At 48.4% G+C, this 6,643-nt stretch overlaps 1 long non-coding RNA gene across 1 annotated transcript; it reads left to right on the top strand.

Moving 5' to 3' along the window:
* The first annotated feature begins 5,523 nt into the window (after positions 1–5,523).
* LOC131211465 (uncharacterized) lies at positions 5,524–5,920 on the top strand. The gene is made up of 3 exons (XR_009156897.1): positions 5,524–5,615; positions 5,676–5,700; positions 5,775–5,920. It is a non-coding gene; the product is annotated as an uncharacterized LOC131211465 (long non-coding RNA).
* The last annotated feature ends 723 nt before the right edge of the window (positions 5,921–6,643 follow it).

The following is a 6,643-nucleotide window of genomic DNA, read 5'->3' on the forward strand; positions in this document are numbered from 1 at the left end:
CGGTTCGCATCAATCGGAATTGTCACTGAACGCATCTCGTTGGTAAACATAAAACGTAACCGAGGATACTGAGGGAAACTTTGCCTTTTTTCTTGTGTGAACGCTGGGGACCGAAAGGAAGCTAGCGATTGCATTATGCATAACTAATTAGGAACGAATGTCTACCAATTTGACAAAATTGATTGCATAATCAAGCGAACCAAGTACGGCACACGGTCGCAGAGCGCAAACGTGAAATGTAAATTTCGCAGCGAAGCTAATCATCGGATCGATTGGAGTCAGCGAATGAGCAGTCATTTTTCAACGGACCCGCCGCCGAAAGCGTTCAATATTTTACCTTTATTTATTGGCCGGGGAGGGCCATCGATAAAGAAATGAACGTCTTCCACCTTGACACCGTTTTGCGCCGTTGCGCGAGACCCGCAGAAAATATGACATCCGCGCGTTGCATTCCGACGTTCCGTACGGCCGCGGGGCCCGCGCTGCCAACTGCTATGATTTCTTATCGCCATCCCTCCAATAAACGCGATGTTCGTGCGATGTGCGCTCCTTGAAGCGTTTGAAACGACATTTTTAACGCACCGCCAACATCAGACAGTCGAGCACGACGCCGAAAGCCCGACCCGACGACAGCTGCAAACCCAAACCGGAGACCTCAGAGACTGGAGAAGGATGCACCGCGAACACAATGAGCGACGCGCGCCGGCCGCATTTGTAACTGTCGAAAAGGGACCCTCATTCCCGGGAAAACCCCATTTTCTCGCATAAGCACCCACATGCATGTGTACACAGTGCGTTCTAATTTTATCCACACGCCACACACCATAAACCACCGAACCGCCGCCGCCGCCGAGTCCCCTACCGAAAAAGGACGCATATGGCGTGCGATACAGTTCCATGTTCCAACCGACCGGAAGCAGATAGCGCGTATGGCACGCGCGCAGACGCGCATCCCTCAACGAACCGCCCTGAAGAGCCTGAAGGACCCTCGCACGCTTTTATGGCCGCAGTTCCCCTCGCTCACGCGACAGTTGTTACAACCCAACCCACCTTCGTGGCATGCCTCGGGGGGCTCCTGCGTTCAACCGTAAGGGGGCGCAGGACACAGATGCGTCCTTCGTAAGTCCTTTGCACACGGTTTAATCGTTAGCAGCATGCCCGGCAACGGTCTTGGCGATAGTATCAGCTTCCTTACAATCATCACTGTCCTGTCATAAAATTTAATTTCGTTACATAAACCCCGATATATGCTCTGGGCGTGATAAGAAGTTCTTATAGTGAACTATGCTGCAGTCCAAAATTGTTTTGAACTCTAGGAGTTCCACCTTACTTTGAACTTTGGGGAAAATCCTTATCCATATTTTTAATTTAGACTGGAGAACCTTGCTAAACCTTGCTGGCGTGCAAAGACTGTCGAGTTCGAAGTTAACAAAATAAAACAAATCCTAATCAAAAGATACAATAATTCTATCCTCCGAACAATTCGAGAGCTAATTAGCTGAAGATTTTAATATTAACTAGTTGTAAGATGTTGTTAAATATAGACATTTTTGTTTAAATCATTTTGATACGTAAACTTATTAAATAGCTGCAATCCCAATGTGGAATATCTCTTTACTGATCAAGCATTTATGCCTAATAAAGTTCCGATTAAAAATATCTAAGCGCTTGCAATATTTATGTGATGTCGATCAGACAGTGATCTCCAAACTAGTTTTCTGACAATTGATATATTTTTCTCACTCATTTTTCCCAACAGAATTGCCAAGAAACATTTTTGCTAAACATGAGCAAAAAACTTAACGGGATCTTGAGTGCCTAGCAAGTGAACAAGTAAAAGTAACCCCAAAAGTAGTGACCTTCACGATGATGGGAAGAGGAACTGTTGAATAGCTTTCCTGCCATCGATTACCAATCGCGCACAACTTGGGCAGGAGAAAGTCATTTTTCGCCCGCCGGACTGTAATGTGTATTCAGCAGTTACAAAACACGAAACGAAACCTCGAGAACTGCTTCTTATGCCGCTGAGTTATGTATCACCGCGGACGAAGACAACGCGTCCTCGACCTCGCTCCCTCTCGACGGTGGTGATTACTGTTTTCGGTAGGTATGCTCTGAACCCGCGCGAGACCGCGAGACCTTGACGTCGCGTTGCGGTGAGGCGAGTGCCCTTTTTATGGAAACTAACATTGCCATCGCCGGCCAGCCGCCCGTCTGGTTTCCGATCCGATCTCCGGTGTGTCGAGGATAATTGTTATTATCATCACTCGAGGTACCCCCGTCGTCAGCGGCGTATGGAATGCGAAGGATGCCATCGACGGCTGCCAACCGCGGTACGCAATCTGTTCAGTTTTTTTTTTTGCTTTTCGTGTAACCAACGTGCCCAAAAAGGCCATCGGTGGTACGGTGGAGACCAGGGCTTCCGTGGCTTCTTCGGTTCACCCTGACATGGTTTTCCATACGCACTATCTTATCATCAAACACCGTCGTTTCACCTTACGACAAGCCGCTGGTTGTGAAGTTAGACGCGGTCTATTGGGCACGCCCCGGGTTCTCGAGGTGCTCGTTTTTGATAAGCCCATAGCAGCGCCTCAATGCCGCCTCAGCCTATACTGTCAATCCCACCCGACGACGATCCGTGCGAGTGCGCGAGCAATGCACCAGCGGTCCGGGGGAGAAATCAGCAATCAGCTGAAATTATTCAACTCAATATATGCACAATTATTGTTGACCGCGTAATGCTGATGTCGACGCGTTTAACTTTGCCACCGACAACCCGATTGACAGGCCGCGGAAGGCTTTGAAGGCTTGGCCGCTGAATCCGGAACCACAGCCCACAATGCGAGCTACCAACTGTGGACGGAAATGGCGATTTGATTTGCGCTGACTTGTGGTTTGCTGGCACCTGTTGGGGCTGTTGAGGAACTACTTGCCACCTATGGTGCGATCGGTTCGTATTTTGCCACAGGTCGCCAACGAAGCGGTAGCCCCACCAACTCTAACCAACTAAAGCGACCATTAAATTGAGGTTACTGGAGGGCACAGTAGGCTTTGAAACGCACAAAACTTGGTTGGTAAACTCAGAGAGCAGTTTCGTGAAAAATATCATAAATGAATTTCGTGCGTTGCTTTGGTGCGCTATTTAGCTTTAGCACAAGAAGATCGCAAGAATTGTAAAGTGCGTGTTGCTGTTTGTTGTTTGCAGGGTTTAAATATTGTTTGAATGACACAAACATGAAATATAGGCCAGGTGCGTAAATAGACAACATTTAGGAAATAATTTTTTTGTTACTACTCATTCGTACCGGCTTCAGTCACTCCGTCGGTTGGAGGATTGTGCGTGATTCTTGTTGCACCCAATTTTGTCAATTGAAACGTTTTTAGAGCCTCTACGTGCTAAATCGCCCGACAAACAGTGACTCAGTGCATAATCGCTCGAACAACACAATGCTGGCTGCCGATGATTCACGCGCAGCGAACGTTTAGCAGGGCGTTTTTATGATCCGCAAACCACCTTCTTAGCTTGAGACAGGAGGCGCTATCGGAAGACACCCATTAACGCGCCCAACAGCCTGTGGCGAAGGGCCTATCTCTCAACCATGCGTGTGTTTGAGGTTCCCCAAACTTCCCGGTGACGCGTGAATCACCAAAACACTTTGCAAACAACGCACCTTACCTTACTCGAAGTATCTCTGCGCAAGGTGGGTCGTCACACAAAAAAAAACCGAGACCTTCACTGTGCATACCAGTAACTTTTAATAGGCAACTTAAATATGTGCCGCCCAGGTTAACTCCACCGCGTACAGCGTATATTGTTCCGCCACGGCACGGCACGGTCAAGGACACTGGTGGCACTGGGGTTTCCCAAACAGGTTTCTGGTTCGGTGTGTTTAGATATCGAGCTACCGACGACAGGGTAGCCAATTAGCCCGACATATGCAGCTTCATTTGCCACACAAATCACGCTCGCGCGACGAAGGATATACGAGCTGCGGCTAGATGGTCCCGGAAGATATGGTAGCGAAACGGCCCATCGTTCATCCCGGCGAATGACAGTTACAATTAGAATGCGAATCTTCTGGACACCACGGAGCGCGCTTCCTGTCCGATAAGTGATCAAACATATCGCAGACGCCTCCGGACGCCCTATCCGCCAGCGATCTGCGACGGAAGCAGCGGTCAACACGTTGTGCCTTCTTGTAATCCGTGTCTAGTCCTTCTTCCCGCGTTCGCGGTGACCCTTACCTTGTAGAGTTCGTGCGTTGAAGATTATGCTTCTTCTCGGATTTACTGAGAGGTAGCAAAAGGTAGGTCCCAAGAAGTAACGTTATGTCGCCCGAGCACGATGGATAGCTTCCTTCCTCGGTACCGTTCGATTCGCGGGGTCGCAGAATCCTTCTTCTGCCCGCAGCTCCGGTTCTGGGGCTTCCTTTTACACTGTATCACCACTGGGTTATATCATAAATCCGGGACACACCGGGGCAAAGCCGAAAACACATGCGAAAGTAGCACACACAACCGATCGATCGATAGGCCCATAAAAATGTTGGGCATGACCTGCGCGAAAATTCGCTAATAGCTGTCAAAGTGGAACGCCGAACTTTTTGGACGTTGCTTCTTTTCGCCACTTTAATGGACTCCTAATTCGCTGCTCGGTCACTGCTCATTAACGGGACACCAGATTCGATACCGACAAAGCACACTCCACTTGCTGGCCACTTGGCGACGATCGCCCCGTGAGGCGGTCCTTTTCACTTAACACTTAACTTCAACGTCAACCGGCGACACTACTTCGAAATTGCCTAGCAACGATCTTACGGCACGCTGAGTTACACCGCGACCGCGACACCTCAGTTCGCTGATTCAGCGCTGATTCCGCGAAATAACCTTCCCGGAAGCCCGAAGGTGATTGGGTTGCAATACGATCCAGTGATGATCACATTATCGCCCGCGGTTGTCTCGTGGATCGCCTCGTCAGGAATTCTTGGCCAAACATCGTATCGCACTTCCTCAAACACGCGCTTCGCTCGTTGCTATGGACACATCCGCACTCGGCGGGGCTTCGGAAACGAAAGAGCAAAAAGGTAAACAGAAAACGGAATGAGCTGTTGGCCGATGGCTACGGCACGCACACCACCGCCAACCAATCGTGTGTACGCGAACCTCGCACCAATACCAACGGCGCGCGGGTTCAGCTGGTTCCCAGTGAACAATTTTGAGAGCCCGAAGCTGCCCCTCTGCCTGCGACGCGGCGGAGGAAGGCTGAGACGAGTGAGATCGAACGCCCCTCTGCCTGCGACGAGGCCGAGGAAGGGCGATCTCGCAGCGCACGAAGTGAGAATGAGACGCGTTCGTTGGTTGCCGGGGAAAGAACGGAAGGAATCCCCGTGAGTTTGAAATCGCCGTGAGTTTGCTGGTGGAAGACGAACGTTGGAGAGAAAGAAAAAGGAATAGAAATAACAGAGACAGCGAGATCGTGGCAAACTCCCGAAGTACCGAGGGTCCGACAGTCTTGTCTTTGTTGTGGACTTGAGCGAATCGGGACGAAACCTGTGCCTCTGTTTTTCTAAGTGCCAAGTGTAAGGTATCAAGTGCCAAGTGTAAAGTCTGTCCAGGTAAGTTTATTGGACAGTATTCAGTGACAACCACATAATTTTTCGCTTTGCTCGTTTCAGACGACTCGTCACATTTGTGGAAAAGGTAAGTTAAAGTGACAGGATTGCAATGCTACAAATGTAACACTAACATTGTTCCTTTCCTTTATTTCATTGAAGATTACGGACCAAATGACGCATGGAAAATAAACCCGGCTCGAGCCCATGTACGCGACCGAAACAAAACATATTTTTTGGCGACGCCACCCTCGAAAACGCATCGCCGCACGAATGCACGAATAGGTAGGGAAGAGTGAAAAGGCGAATCAAAAAAAGAGAGCGAAAATATACCGAAATGTACCGCCCAAATACGAACTGTTTCATTTTGGTTAGGGGGAATATGGGAGAAAGAAAACGAAAAAAGCGAGAGAACACACAGGTGAGAGACAGGGGCCCGCTCGGTGAGAGAATTCAATCCACTGCCCACTTCATACATCAATCCACGGATCACTGCGATTTCACTATGGAAGCTCTTCGGGACAAAATATATGAGGCAGCCGTCCAGTAGTGGATGAGTAGTGGATGAGTAGTGGAAGCCTCCATACTGAGAAATCGAAAATTGTTCACTGGGTTGAGACGGCGCACCCGTTCGACAGCTGCTCCTGCTGGAGGCTTTTTTGTTGATCCCTTTGGATGACGTCACGTATTTGCAGTATGCATTTCTCAGGCAGGGATCGGATTTATGCTAAGGTACGTAATTACCAGAAGTTCATTAAAGTTAACTATTTGTAAGATGTTATAGGTAGAATAATATGGCTCAATGCCATAACATCTAGTTTAATTTAAGTTTAATTTAACATATAGTTTAATTAGATTTAAATAGAAACATTTTCATTTCAATCGTTTTGATACCTTAGACTTGTTAAATAGCTGCAATCCCAATTTGGAATATCTCCGTAGTGTTATCTAATCAAGCATTTATGTCGAATAAAAAAAAGCCAAGGTGCGCGTATTTCACGAGGTAATGGAGAATTGCTGTTTGACTCCAC

The sequence above is a fragment of the Anopheles bellator genome, chromosome 2, assembly GCF_943735745.2.
Source record: "Anopheles bellator chromosome 2, idAnoBellAS_SP24_06.2, whole genome shotgun sequence".
Classification (NCBI taxonomy): Eukaryota; Metazoa; Arthropoda; class Insecta; order Diptera; family Culicidae; genus Anopheles; species Anopheles bellator.